Source organism: Natrix helvetica (assembly GCF_964273705.1).
Source record: "Natrix helvetica genome assembly, chromosome: Z".
NCBI classification, from domain to species: Eukaryota; Metazoa; Chordata; class Lepidosauria; order Squamata; family Natricidae; genus Natrix; species Natrix helvetica.
In genome coordinates, this window is record NC_138554.1 from 121,464,241 (window position 1) to 121,480,456 (window position 16,216).

Below are 16,216 nucleotides of genomic sequence, written 5' to 3' on the forward strand. Positions count from 1 at the left end.
CTTCCCTATCTTTAAATTCTTATTTACCTTTCCTTTCTCCCACATAATTAACATAGCTGAAAATGTTGTATAGAAATGACATTTTTAATTGTTTGTACCATTTTCAACTAATGTAATTAAATAAGAGGCATTTTGAATTCACAATGAAGATTGTATAGCAATGTGAAGCCTTGAAATGCGGTAATTGCCACAGCAATTTTCTTATTAAAATGAAATCCTGGGGAAAATATTTACTGATGATGACATCACTTCAGAATACCTGTTAAAAATGAATGTGGTGAGGAAATTTTATATTCTTTTCCATTTTTTAAAGCCATCTTTGCTTTTTGTTTAAGAGGAAAGCAGTTTTAAACAGGAAAATAAAAGATAGATTTCAAATATATCAATCTTATTCCTGGAGCTTTTGTAACAAAAACTTAACCTAACCTAGAATGTTTCTATTTACCATTAGATATACAGTTATTAAAGGGACGCTGAGCTTATCAATCAGAAAGGTCGGCAATTCATCAGTTCGAATCCCTAGTGCTGTGTAATGGAGTGAGTTCCTGTTACTTGTCCCAGCTTCTGCCAACCTAGCAGTTTGAAAGCATGTAAAACAGCAAGTAGAATAATAGGGACCACCTTAGTGGGAAGATAACAGCACTTTGTACATTTACAACATTTACAACATTTAGTCATGCTGGCCACATGACCATGGAGATGTCTTTGGACAGAGCTGGCTCTTTGGTGTTGAAACGGAGATGAGCACCTCCCCCTAAAGTCGGGAACAACTAGCACATATGTATGAGGGGAACCCTTACCTTTTTATACAGTTATTAAATGTATTTGCATATGTGGTGGATCTGTGTCCATGGCCCAAGCAGTGTTATGTTCAGTCTTCTGATTAGGAATATTTTCAAGTATTTGTTAACACCCAGGAAATATAATCCTAATTGTCAGCAACTCTACCTATTCAGCAAACACATAAAAGAAATTCAACTGCTACATTTTCAATATATGGTCCAGAACAAGTATTTAATTACATTTAATTATTTAATGGTACTGGATATCTTTAGTTATGGGACTATTGTATGGTTACTCCTAAAGTAGGCAAAAATTCTTCCTGGATGATCAGGTTTAAGGATACTTTAACTTTTTCATTAGGCTATTTTATTAAGTGATTGAAACTAAGGTTAACATTTAAATTAGGTGCACATGAGCTGGTAAACATGTTTTGTTTCGTGCATGAAACAAACACATTGTCGCTTGGAGGTTTGGCCAGACTGTTCCAGGATTTGATCCCAAAAGAAAATGAAGGACATTTTAACGAAGACAAAAATCAAGAATGATTTTATTGGCAAGTAAGTCAAAGCTGATACAACTCACCTCACCTCTTCTCCTCTTCCTCTTCAGGATCTCTGGACCAGCTTGTTCATTAATGTTTCTAGCATCTTACCTATTACTGTACTTGGATTGGTATATCTGACCAACTTACCTGCTCTCATCAGTGTTTCTCTTTCCTTTCCCCTTCCCCTTCTTCTTCCTCTTCCCCTTCCCCTTCCCCTTCCCCTTCTTTTCCTTCCCTTCCATGGCAACCCACCCTGCTGTTACAATCGTTAGCCTTGCTTTTTCTCTTTCTCCAATTCCTGGATCAAACATGGAACTGAAACATTATAATGTTATCTATTTGCAAAAGTCTTTCTTTGTATTTTGCCTCAACAAAGTTGAAATCCTAGGATGCTTCAAGATATCATTCCATTTACTGATGAAAGGTGATGCGTTTTTTTGTATTTTTAATATTTTCATATTTCTAATGGCTTTTATTATTTTCTAAGCCATCCAGAATTTCCCCAAATAGCAAGATAGATGGCATATAAATGTAATAAAATAAATAAATGAAATACATAGACCTATTGGCCACATTAAATACCTCATCTTCCAGGTTATTGAAAGGGAGGTATGGCATCCCAGATCAGGACTGAACATGCTCCTGGTAGCAAAGAGATACTGAGATGGTTATGATTTGTTTTATTTCACTTCCCTATCTGCACAGGCCAGCCTTCTGATCTAATACCCCCCCTCCCCCATCTATTAAACTGCTTGGCAATTCAGGTCAAAAGAGAGTGCTATTCCTTTTGGCATACAAACACACAGAGCCATCCAGAAAGGTAACTGCGTTCTGTGCTATTGCTTTCACAGTATGAGAATTGACAATTTTGAATCATCACCTTTGCCAATTAAATATGAACTCCTTCTGTTCCTTCGAAAAGCTCTATCTGTTAAATTTCTATGGAGATTCTCAGTCATCCAGGTTATGGTTGTCCCCAAAGGTGCTTTTTCAAGTGGACTTTCTGGCTTTTCTTTGAAGACATCTCATTTCTCATCCAAGGAGCTTCTTCAGCTCTGACTGGGTGTTGGGGAATGGAAGGATTTATATTCCATTTATATTGCAGACAGCAGGTCTTTTGCATCCTTTTAGCGAGACATTAAGGCCATCTAGAGGTTTATCTGTATCCTCAGGGTCACCTGAGGATACAGATGGGTGTGGAGCATTCTTGGAACTATTGAAAGGACTGTGTTATAGATTGGAGACAGATGAAGTTGTATCCCCTCCCCCTCTGTTGAGAGAGAGGTCTGTTCAGGTTTGACATACATGGCCTTTTTTTGACCCCTCTTTCAAACCAGAGGTTCTCTCTGTCCAAAATGTGGACTTTGCAGTCCTCAAAAGAGTGGCCTTTGTCTTTCAAATTCAGGTGGACCTCTGAAACTTGTCTTGATGAGTTTGTTCTCCTATACTGTGCCATATGTTTATGAAGTGGTGTATCGGTTAGCCTTTAGTTGTGAATTTTTGTACATTGCATTCTATTTTCATTTTACAGTATGATACAAAATATCAAAGGAGGGGTTGTAAAAGAAAATCAAGATGGGGATTATGATCACAGCATAGGTGGGGTCCGGCAGCCACTACTGCTGATTTGTTTGTGGGCACTCTGTGGGCGGGCGCATGCACAGTACAATAAACATTGTTCTGCGCATTCACAGAAGCGAAAAACAAGATGGGGACACCTATGGCGCCACCTGGAGAACCAATTCAGGGGCATGGCAGGCCTGGTCGCTGCTAGTTCCAGCGACCCAGGCCGCCAAATCACTATCAGTTCAGCCTAACCAGTCCGAACCAGTAGGAACCCACCACTGGACCACAGGCAAACTAGGACCTGTCCCTTTTTAATGTGTGTTACATAATCAAGATGAACATTTAAAAGGGGGGAGGGGCTTCAATCATGTAATCACAGTCACCGAGTTGATTTGGTTTTATCCCTCTGCAGGTGCTGCTGCTGGCTTATAACCATAATCAATCTTACATATAGGTAGTCCTTGACTTATGACTGGTTGCTTAGTGATGGTTTGAAGTTACGACAGAGATCCCCAGGACAACCTATTCTAAAGCTCCAATAGCTGTCCTCCCATGGGCACATGAACATATTTTGGTCACTCAGCAAACAGCCCAGATTTACAACTGTTTGCAGTATCCTGTTGTCATGTAAGTGCAATTTACGGTGCTTTTGTCAAAAACTGATCTTTACTTATGGTTTTTGGCAAAAACACCCCAATAACAAAAAATTGGCTCATTTTATGTGGAGTTAATTGGTTACTCAGTAGCTGGCAAACCACACTTAGGATCAATCAAAGTCCACATTTCTTCCTCTTAATCCTTTGCTTACAAGAAGGTACGATGGAATTTACACATAGACACATTGCATGCAGCAGAAGATTAACTAGCAGATCTATAGCATGAGCTGTCCACGAGCATATCACAAGGATACCATGCCTTTGTAATCCAATTAGCTTCTGCCAACAGTACAAGTTATTCAGAGCTTTTACAATAAAAGGGAGCCCCGAACAATGCTCTGGGTGCCTTTTCCCATCAACCTTACTCCTGTCTGCGTCTGCTTTTCTACGTCACCAACATTTTACAACAGCAACATTTGCTTAATGACTGCTACGATAAAAGTCACAAATTTGGGTCAGTCATGTGGGTTCCCTAATTTACAACCATCACAATTTACAACTATAATTGGCAGGCTCAAGGATTACCTATACTAGGGTATACCATACTGTACTGTATGATAATCTACTGGCCTGGCCTGCCCTGCATGGGGATTTCAGGAGATAAAGAGGAGAATGAAAGCAAAATATTTAAATTGCTACAGATTCTACTTCTCATGAGATGTTTAAAGGAAAAAGAGGATATAATCTTGTTACAGGATCTAAGGCATTAATTTTTAGTTCTTTGCCAAATGGATTTATGGAAACCTGGATGTATAGAAAAGAATGCACAGCTGTGAATATAAGTAACTGCCTAATTCAGTATCATACAGTTCGTTCATTTAGTACTGTCTTAGTTCTTCAGAAATACAAAACGATTAACCCATTGATCCAAGCAGGGGAACCCATAAGGGTGGGTTGAAAAAAGTCAAGATGTTGCCCGCAACTGCATGATTGAAGGCTCCTGTTCCCAAGCGATGCTAAGTACTGAATCTATTACTTTCCACAGTGCAAATAAACTAAAACTGTTCTGTTTTAATAAAAGTCAGGAGCACCTACATCACATTTGCCTTAATTCTGAATAGGTTTTGTGGATCACAAATTATTATGTCGCCTTGCTATGAATAAAAATTAAATATCTCAGACAGCTATTTATCTTGATCGCATCTGTTGCACATTGCACAACTTTGTTCATCACAAGGCTGTTCTAGAGTTAGAAATGTCCCACTTCTGGGGAATAGTGTTATTTCCCCATATGTCTTCAGAGAGTTTGTAAACTATAGAGAGAGCTTGAAGTTGTAAAGTAAAAAGGAGAGGAAAGACTTTGGGGGCAGAAATAATAACATCTATAAAATGTTAATGGTACAATTTTGCTGATGACAAATGGCTTAGTGATTAGATGACAGAAGATGTGATTACAAAGAGTAGAGAAGAGCAACAAAGATGATTAGGGGCCTGGAGGCTAAAACATATAAAGAACGGTTGCAGGAATTGGGTATGTCTAGTTTAATGAAAAGAAGGACTAGGGGAGACATGATAGCAGTGTTCCAATATCTCAGGGGTTGCCACAAAGAAGAGGGAGTCAAGCTATTCTCCAAAGCACCTGAGGTTGAAACAAGAAGCAATGGGTGGAAACCAGTGGTGGGATTCAGCCAGCTCGCATCTATTCGGGAGAACCGGTTGTTAACTTTCTAAGCAGTTCAGAGAACTGGTTGTTGGAAGAAATCTCCTTTTGTTTTTTTCCACTTTACAGGGCTAATCCTGTAAGGAAGGCAGGAAGGAAACATTCTGGTGTTGTTTCTAGCCTCATCTTTATTCCCCTGCTTATTGAAACTCTCCAGTTAACCCTTATGACATTGTAACAGCTAAGGCGAAGCACCCATCAACCTGAGTGATGTTCAGTTGGCCACGCCCACCCAGTCACATGACCATTGAGCCACGCCTACCCAGCTGGTCGTTAGAGCAGAGAACCGATTGTTAAATATTTGAATCCCACCCCTGGTGGAAACTAATCAAGGAGAAAAGCAATTAATCACTGAAATAACTTGCCTCCAGAAGTTGTGAATACTCCAACACTGGAAGTTTTTAAAAAGAGATTGAATAACCATTTGTCTGAAGTGGTATAGGGTTTCCTGCCTAAGCAGGGTGTTGGACTAGAAAACCTCCAGGGTCCCTTCCAACTCTATTATTCTATATTCTAAAAGTTAAATACTGAGACTATCAACCCCTTGATAAGTATATGGGCCAGGAAAATTATTTTTCTGGGGATCAGAAAAATCAATGGAAGGCATACTGATTGTTTGCTTGCAGACTTTTCATTACCTAACGGGGTAACATCAGTACGAAGGAGTGTGTGTTTTGCTGCTTATTTATATATAGTAGCTTGTCCTGTCAGTTTAGAAGGGCTAGGTAGTTGCTTTTAACTAGTAAAAGTCACCACTACTATTTGTTACCATTCAAAACTTTTAAAACTGAAATCACATTGTTTTGTAGAAGATATGACAGCTAAAACATCAGCTGTTATCCATGAAAATCTTCAAGGGGAAATTTGCTGGAAAAAATTAGCACAGAGCTGGACTAAGAATGTATGGAGAATGTGTTCTTGATCCTCCTTGTAATTTCATCAGGTGAAATCTTATGCTTGTGGAAGGCTGTCAAAATAAAGCTGTCAAAATCACACATAAAATATGAAAATTGAGCCTGGTAAGATAGGACATTTGCATGGGCTTCACTCCTTGAAATAATAATTTTAAAAGCATGTCCATTATTCAGAGAACATACACTGTACTGCTCTCCCCTAATTAGATATTTCTATAAAAGTTATAATAAGCTTTTAAAATAAGATTCTCCTCTCCTCTTTGCCAGATCCTTGGCTCTCACAGAAAACTGGATAGATTTCTGCTGACATGGCCACAAATAGGCCAAGTAATTTCACAAGTGGAGAGATGCTTGAGATTTTTTGTTCAACATATGAAGTGAAAGTATTAGTTTAGGAATAAAAGAAATCTACTTCTGGTCAGAATAGTAATAGTGAAATTCCTGCACTATGACTCCTGCTGTTATTATCTAGTTCGGTGGTTCTCAACTTTCCCAATGCCACGACCCTTTAATACAGTTCCTCATGTTGTGGTGACCCCCAACCATAAAATTGGTGTCTCGGTTCCTAAGACCATCAAAAATATGTGTTTTCTGATGGTCTTAGGAGACCCCTGTGAAAGGGTCATTCGACCCCCAAAGGGGTCCCGACCCACAGGTTGAGAACCACTGATCTAGTTTAACAAAGCCTCACTGCGGTGGTATCCCACTTCAGGGGTGGGTTCTGGCTGCCGCTACTGCCAGTTTGCTCAGGGACACACTCCGCATGCATGCACAGTGCAACAAAAATTGCTCTGCGCAAGCACAGAAGGGAAAAACAAGATGGTGCCGCCTATGATGCCGCCGAGAAAACCGGTTTGGGGGAGTGGCAGGCCTGGGTCACTGCCAGTTCCAGCGACCCAAGCTACCAAGTTACTACCGGTAACTAGTCCGAACTGGTTTGGCCAAACCAGTCCGAACTGGTAGGAACACACCTCTGTCCCACTTGTGTACAAGTCTCATATCCCCTTACTACTGGCAATTATAAAAAACTGGAAGGGGCGTCTAGAGGTCAGATTGCTTTCCTGGGCCTTAAGGATAACAGAAATGACACCGAATATTATTTTGAAAACCAGGACACTTTGCAGAGGGCTGGAAGAGCTTATAAGTTATAAGTTCAGCCCCAGTGGCAAAGATTACGCTTTCAATTCACAAGATCACACATTCAGTCCTTGGCATCCACAGAAGGGTCTCAAAACCTTGAACGTTAAAATCTTCAGAACAATTACAAATCAGAGTGCTTTAAAATCATACGGAAGAAGCCAGACCAGGAAAACCTGGTCATGTCCTCTATATGAGATGATATCAAGAGGCATTCTTTTTCTTTGACATTATCCTTTATTAGAACAGTTAGCCATACTAGCCTGTTTAAAAGTGGAAGCACCAGGGGAAAAGAGATGATGCGATTCTTATCTTTACAGGCCTGATTCTGATTCACAGTTTATACTGACCTGTACATTAAGAAGGCAGACAAAGACATTAGGTTCCCAATAAAGGTGAAATGTTTCACGATTAAAATATGCTATATATAAATATGCATCTCTTTTAATAAACATGTTTATGCAAATTTAATGTAATTTTAGGTGGGAACGAGGGTTGAGATGGGAGCAATGCAAGAGTGGGTTGTTGCCGGTATTACTGCCGATTCGTCGTGCAAAAACTTTTGCACGTACACGACAAATGCACACTCCTCGTGCATTCGCATTTGCACCTAGAAAGGTCTGTGCATGCGCAAAACATTTAAAAAGGAAATAAAATACATTTCTGCAATGAAAATTGTTCTGCGCATGTGCAGAATTGAAAATCAAGATGACGCCATTGTAGAACCGGTTCGCGGGCGTGGCAGGCCTGGCTCGCTGCTGGTTCCAGCGACTCAGGTCACCAAATTACTACCGCTTCGGCCAAACCAGTCCAAATCGGTAGGAACCCACCTCTGGAGCAATGTATATTGAAGTTTACAAGACTGAATTCTCAAATGGAATTCTCAAACAGGTGAACCCTCTACCTGTCATGAGTCTGTAGACAGAACTTAGGGTGTATTATTCCACAACACTCAGGCAGCTCTCCTGGAGGAAAATTGCCTAAGATGTACATAGAGTTTGGACCAAGGTTAGAAATGCCTAAAGTCTTATATTTTACATCATGAGTCACGGTGGCACAGTGATTAGTGCAGTAGTGCAGGCTACTTCTGCTGACTGCTGGGTGACTGCAATCAGGCACTTCAAATCTCACCAGGCTCAAGGTTGACCCAGCCTATCATCCTTCCAAGGTGGTAAAATGAGGACCCAATTTGTTGGGGGCAATATGCTGACTCTGTAAACCACTTAGAGAGGGCTGTAAAAGCACTGTAAAGCGGTATATACATCTAAGTGCTATTAGTATTGCCATCTCAGTTTCAACCCCTCCAAGACGGTCTAGATAATCATTTTCCTCCAGATGTCGTGGAAACTGGTAGGCCACCACACTCTCTACAACCTTCGCCAAAAAGGGAAGGTTGGAGACAGGACGATAATTGGCCAGCTCCAAAGGGTCCAGGGAAGGCTTCTTGAGCAAGGGTCTCACCACCGCCTCTTTCAAGGCGGCCGGGAGAGACCCCTCGCTCAGCGAAGCATTCACTAGGCCCAGGAGCCAGTCTCGTGTAACCTCCCAGGATGCCAGTACAAGCCAGGAGGGGCACGGGTCCAATAAACAAGTGGTGGGTCGCAGTCGTCCATGCAATCTGTCCAAATCCTCGATGGCAACCAAGTCAAACTCCTCCCAGATCGATTCCTCAAGACTCGCCATGGACGTCTCCATTGGATCACTGACAGGAACCCAATCTCTCCGGATTTGAGCGATTTTATCCTGCAGATATTTACCAAATTCCTCTGCCCTGCCCTGTAGAGGGGCCTCCCACGGCCTCTGAAACAAGAGGGAGCGGGACACCCGAAACAGGGCAGCAGGGCGGTTCTCCGCGGATGCAATGAGAGTGGCACAATATTGGCGTTTGGCCACTCTCAATGCCACAAGGTACGTCCTTAAATGGGCTCGTGCCTGTGTTTGATCAAATTCGGAGCGAGAGGATCTCCAACGACTCTCTAGACGTCTCTTGCGGCATTTCATCACCCTTAGCCCCTCGGTAAACCAAGGGGCTAGGGTGGATCGTTGCCGCCGGAGAGGCCGCAAAGGCGCCACCCGGTTCAAGGCCCCGGTAGTTGCATTATTCCACGCAACTACCAGGTCCTCTACCCGGGGGCGGGTCAAGGTTACAGGAGGTGGCCCAAGCTCCGTCTGGAACCTATCAGGTTCCATCAGGCGCCTGGGGCGGAACCATCTGGAACTTTCCGGTTCCGCCTCCCCGCAGCGGGAGGTAGCACCAGGGAAGTCAAGACGAAGGAGTGAGTGATCTGACCATGACAGGGGAGTGATGGTTAAGTCCCCTCCTCCCAGATCACTCAGCCACTGGCCAGAGACAAAAACAAGGTCCAGAGTGTATCCTCCCTCGTGTGTTGGGCCCTGAATCATTTGAGTCAGGTCCATGGCTGTCATGGAAGCCATGAACTCCCGAACCCCCTCTGATGCTTCTCCCATCGATGGCAGGTTAAAATCCCCCATCACTAAAAGTTTGGGGGTCTCAACCGCCACCGATGCGATCAGCTCGAGGAGTTCGGGCAGGGCCGCTGATGTATAGCGAGGAGCCAGGTATACTATCAGCAGGCCCAACTGTCTCCCAGGCCCCCATTTCACAACAAGGGATTCACATCCGGACGTCTGTGGCACAGTAGACTCCCTCGGCTCTAAGTCCTCCCGAATAATTGCTGCCACCCCGCCGCCCCTTCCCTGGGCCCGGGGCTGGTGAAATGCTCGGTAGCCTGCTGGGCACATTTCCACGAGGGGAAGACCTCCCTCGTGGCCCAACCAGGTCTCCGTTATTCCCGCGAGGTCCGGCTCCCCCTCTAAAATTAGATCGTGAATGAGGGGGGCCTTGTTAACAACGGACCTCGCATTGCATAACAACAGCCTCAGGCCTTGGGTCTGTAACTCTTGACCACCTAGAACGCGGGGGTTGGTACAAGCGACCGGGTGTAACCAGCAACCACGGTCTCCCAACCGACTATAAGTTCTTAAACTGTCCTCGTATCTGCCCCTCCCTGCGACCGTTGGAATTAAAGAGCCTTGTATAGGAATGGTGTCCTCCCCCTCCTCCTCCCTTCCGCCCCTTCTGCTCGCGACCACACCTGGGGGCCCGGCTCTCACATCGCTCCTGATCTGACCCACCCGCCCCACAACCCCTGAGACCCCACCCCTACAAATTTTTAAAAAACAACTAACTAAAAACCCCCTGAGTCTCCGCTTCCTCCACCTCTCGGGATTAATAAATCCGTCATCAAGGTGGGCCCTCGAAAGGGCGGAGGGCCACACCTGCGAGAGGGGGGACTCTCGCAGTAGGATCAGGTCTGACCTTAAATACATAAAGTGTTAAAAGAGTTCGTCGTCGGGGCTTAGGGTCTGTGCTGAAGATGTCATAATCCAGTAAAAATTTGAAGAGCATGGTTGCAGCAAAACAGAATAGTCCAGTCATTAGACTTAGATGGGGGGGTGATGGTAATAGGTTGGTTAGATGACAATCAAGAGGTGGGGGCGGTGGGTGGTAGGTGGCAAATGGCAAGGGGTAGTTGGACTGTAGTTGGAATAGGCAGGGGGCAGATGGTCAATCAGCAGTGAATCATATAGGGTAGGAAGAAGTCCTCTAGGGCTCACGCAGATGGAATCCGGGGCAGTTGTTAATAAATAGTCAGCAAGGGGGGGTAGGGGGGGTGCAGTCAAGTGCACGATGACAAGGGCCTCCTGGCAATCCACCAACAAAGCTCCCCCCCCCCAGTCTCTATACAGCCTCCTGAATCATAGTCGTAGTCCTATTCCTACCAGGTCCTAGGCTTTTAATCCTGCCTTGGCCTGCAGCTCCGAATTTGGCCCCCAAACCCCCATTCCAGGCCCCAACGCAGCTCCCACCGGCCTCCCATCGGCCTCCAGCTTCCTTCTCGGCCTACCCATCCAGTCTTTGCCGGCCTCAAAGGTCCCGGCCGGTCTCCAATCCTCGCAAATTCGGCCAACATGGTTTTTAAGCCTTTTCAAACCTCCCATAGCTCCCACAGCTACCTCTCACAGCAAGCTGCAAGCCGAGGGATTTGGCGTCCGGCGCTTCCAGCCTTCGCCACCTCAATCCACGGACCCAGATGGTCCTAGGTCGCCAGCCTCCAACCTAAAGTCCAAATTCGGCGTCGCTGGTATCGGTACGCCTCCGCACACTCCGTCCGCCATTTCGAGGCCGTCTGCCTCTCCTTCAATCGGCTCCAAACGCAGACGGCCTCTCTGCGGCTTCTCCGGGCGCCTCCTCCCATCGGCTGCATTTTCAGTTCGTTCCTCACGTTCCTCATGCTTTTTCCAGACACCCAGCTACCCTGGAGGACCCATGTCTTCTTAGCATGTTGAATGATTTTTGTTCCTTTCCAATCGAACTGGTGTTGTTTATTATCAATGTGGATTGAGATAAGGGAAACAAATGGTGTCCTGATTCGTTTCAAGGAAATATATTGTGGACTTCCAATCTTGATGACGAGTTCTATCCTTTATGATTGATTCTGAATAAACAACAGTAACATAAGCAAGATAACAAACAGATCTAAAAAAAATAACAAGTAGAAACAAGATACCATAGACAAGGCAGATTTCACACCAAATGGCAATGAGCTTTTCTCGTGCAAACTCCTATTTGCATACAATTCTAACTTTGCATTTGATTAATTTTACATAGAAGTATCACGAATACCCTCATTGCATAAATATTGTCAGGAAAGAAAACATGTTCTTATCTGTGAGTTCGTGTTTGGGCTTTCAGCCACCAAGATTCCTGTTATTAAAGTGTGGCATTCAGCTAAGCCTGTGTTGGCATTCATTACTGGACGGAGGGGAGTCAGAACACTATACTATACTATACTATACTATACTATACTATACTATACTATACTATACTATACTATACTACACTACACTACACTACACTACACTACACTACACTACACTACACTACACTACAGTTATACCATACCATACCATACCATACTACACAATACAATACAATACAATACAAATTCCACACAATACAATACAATACAATACAATACAATACAATACAATACACTGGAAAGTGCCAGGCTGGAACCTATAGAAAAGTGTTTTTCCATATAATCAGAGTTGGTATTCAGCTGGTCCTCTCAGTTCAGGTGAACCATTAGCGGCGGCTGCGGAAGGCTCCACCCACCTGCCCCGACATAATGTGCAACCTTCTGCGCATGTGCAGAAGGCAGTGCGCATGCGCAGAAGGTGGTGTGTGCCACTGAAGGGAGCATGTGTGCGGATGCGCTCGCATTTGCAGTAGGGAAGGTAAGCAAATCCCACCACTGCATATAATGGTTGAGATTATTAATCAAGAATGAATCTTTATCAAGGGGCACCTGTCTTTGCATAAAATGAAATCCATAAAAGGTTAGGAGACACATCCTCTAAATTCCAGAAAGGTTAATAAAATGCTAGTAGGTAAAACAAAAGTGAACAATTTATGCTTTTCCAGATGTTGCTTAATTTCACCTCTTAGCATCCCTTGGCATTGGGCATTGCTCAGCACAGACTTCCTACTTCTGATGTAGAGTGAAATTTGTTTTTTGAATACCATTCAGACAAATGCAATTTATTATTTTATATATTTTTTCTCAAAAATGGATAAGTCATTCTGTGAGTTAGCAACACAGAACGCTGCCTTATGCCAAATTAATCCACTGCTCTCAGACGTACCTGAAGACATCAGAGGTTGACTTGAAGACTTTTTATTCCTTTCAAATCTGCTGCAAAGCTACAGATTGAGAATTCTACAAGGAATGTATTGACTCCATTGTTGTAGTTAATTATTATCACCCACTGTTCTTATTTATAAACAGAGAAAGAAGAAATAGTTACTTGTCAATAGTTAACACAATGGACATGGTGAATGGAAGCTGCAGGAAATTTTGTTCATTGTATGGAACAACAGCCTTCAAACTTTCCAGCTCGGTTGATCGGCAGTAGAGGGATGAGATGGTTTTATGTACCCAAAATGGTGGTATTCCGACGGTTCGGACCGGTTTGGGTGAACTGATAGTGGCAACCTGTGGGTGCGCCAGCCATGCCCACCTGCCCCGACTCTATGCTGTCCTATTTAGCCACATTTTCTAAGCGTTGTGCATATGTGCAAGCCGTGTACATGAGAAAAACAAATGTGCAGTAGGCCATGCACATGCACGGAAGGTACACATGCTCATGAAGCGAGTGTTCACATGTGCACTCACACATTGTCAGTGTGCAGCAAGCTGGAAATAAACTTATGTGAAACCCACTTCTGGTACCCAACCTAATCCCATAAGTGGAGCTTCACGGGCTTGCCTGCTGCTTGCGCTGTCAGGTTCCCAATAGGCCGCGGCCAGGTACCAATCCACAAACCAGGAATTAAGGACCCCTGATATAGAAGATAGAAGATTGAGAAAGGCCAAATGCTATTTTAAAATATTTAAAAATTTTAATTAATTACTCTTAACTCAGTGGTTCTCAACCTGTGGGTCGGGACTCCTTTGGGAGTCGAACAACCCTTTCACAGGGGTCACCTAAGACCATCGGAAAACACATATTTTCGATGGTGTTAGGAACCGAGACACCAATTTTATGGTTAGGAGTCACCACAACATGAGGAACTGTATTAAAGGGTCGTGGCATTGGGAAGGTTGAGAACCACTGCTCTAACTGGTTACTTAAATGTTTTACAGATAGTGATCTACTCAAAAGTCTTAAAGCTTCTTGAAAATTAGAAAAGTTTCTTCTTAACCTGTAATGAGAGCAACTTTTGCCAAAAGCACCAAAAACTCATTCAATGACCATAGGATGACTGTGCTTGATTGGCCTCTCCATTCTTCCTCCATACTCTGGGTCCTTGGTTTCCAAATGAGATGCAAAAGTTGCTCTCATCAGAAAAGAGGACTTTGGACCACTGTGCTTCATTAAGACCAGGGTCAACGCAGCCGTCTACCAGGAGATTTTGGAGCACTTCATGCTTCCTTCTGCAGATGAGATTTATGGGGATGCTGACTTCATTTTCCAGCTGCCCACACTGCCAAAAGCACCAAAACCTGGTTCAATGACTGTGAGATTACTGTGCTTGATTGGCCAGCAAACTTGTCTGACTTGAACCCCATAGAGAATCTATGGGGCATTGCCAAGAGAAAGTTGAGAGACATGAGACCGAACAATGCAGAAGAGTTGAAGGCCGCTATTGAAGCATCCTGGTCTTCCATAACACCTCAGCAGTGCCACAGGCTGATAGCTTCCATGCCACGCCGCATTGAGGCAGTAATTGCTGCAAAAGGGGCCCAAACCAAGTACTGAGTACATATATGCATGCTTATACTTTTCAGAGGTCTGATATTGTTCTATGTACAATCCTTGTTTTATTGATTGCATGTAATATTCTAATTTTGTGAGATGGTGGATTTGGGGTTTTTATGAGCTGTAAGCCATAATCATCACAATTATGACAAACCACGGCTTGAACTATCTTGCTTTGCATGTAATGAGTCTTATCTCATATATTAGTTTCATCTTTTAAGTTGCATTACTGAAATAAATGAACTTTTGCACGATATTCTAATTTTTCGAGTTTCACCTGTAGTTGATATTCAGCTCTGTAATGTATTCTTTCATCTAGAAATGGAACCAGGAAGAACTGTTTCATAGTTCTATGTTTAGAATGCAAGTGTCACCTCATTTCCTCTCTATTAATCAGTTTCACATTCTTAACTTTGAGAATCATTGAGAACCAATGAGCTTAATTTAAAAATCTATCTTTTATTACCTAATTTATCTTACTCTGTCACAGTATTTCTCAGCCCTGGCAGCTTGGCAGGTTTCAGATAGGTGGATTCTATTGCAGGGCCTGCTGGGGAATTCTGGGAATTGGAGTCCACACATATGAAAACTGTCAAGGTCTGGAAACACTATTCTAGCCATTTCCTTTTCTTGCCCTATCAATAGGATTGCTGTTTGAATACATGACTGGTTTCTGAACTGCTTAGAGGAGGGATGAAACAGAAATATAATGGATAATATGAAATGAGAGGAATGGGATGTGGTAGCTCAGTGGCTAAGAAGCTGAGCTTGTCGATCAGAAAGGTTGGTGGTTTGAATCTCTAGTGCCACATAAGAGTGAGCTCCCGTTTTTTTTCCCAGCTACTGCCATCCTAGCAGTTTGAAAGCATGTAAAAATACAAGTAGAAAAATAGGCACCACTTTTGGTGGGAAGGTAACAGCATTCTGTGTGCCTTCGGCGTTTAGTCATGCCAGCCACATGACCAAGGCGACGTCTTCGGACAGTGCTGGCTCTTCGGCTTTGAAAGGGAGATGAGCACCATTCCCTAGAGTTGGGAACAACTAGCACATATGTGCGAGGGGAACCTTTACCTTTGCCTATGAAATGATTATTTTACGTACAACAATTTGGAAGTTTGGAAGAAATATACAACCAAGCTATCATGAACATGATGAGTAATATTCATAAGCCACAAAATTAAAGTAGCCCTCCATGAAATTGTGACCCCTCCTTCAGCTCTCAGCTTTACTACTAAGGATTTCAGTTAAATTAACACTCATAATTTAAATACTACAAGCCCTAAATAAATTTCACAGAGAGGGACACAGGTGCATAAATACCAGATTGTAGAGGCAGGTGCAAGATTGGGGGTGGAAGTCCTTAGCAAGATGTCTTGCAGAAGTCACCTTGATCATCCTAATACGGGGAGTTATTGCTGCTTTCTTACCTCTTCCTTCCTGTACAGAGAACAAGTAAAACTTTCTGCAACTTGCAACCACTGTTATTTCTGTCTAAGCTCTCCAAGTCAGTGTATGAAGAACTTAGGCTATCCCAGAGCAGCAGCCACACTGGCTACCATTTGGGCAGGCAGTTAATAGATGATGCCTCACATATATATGGGAAATATGA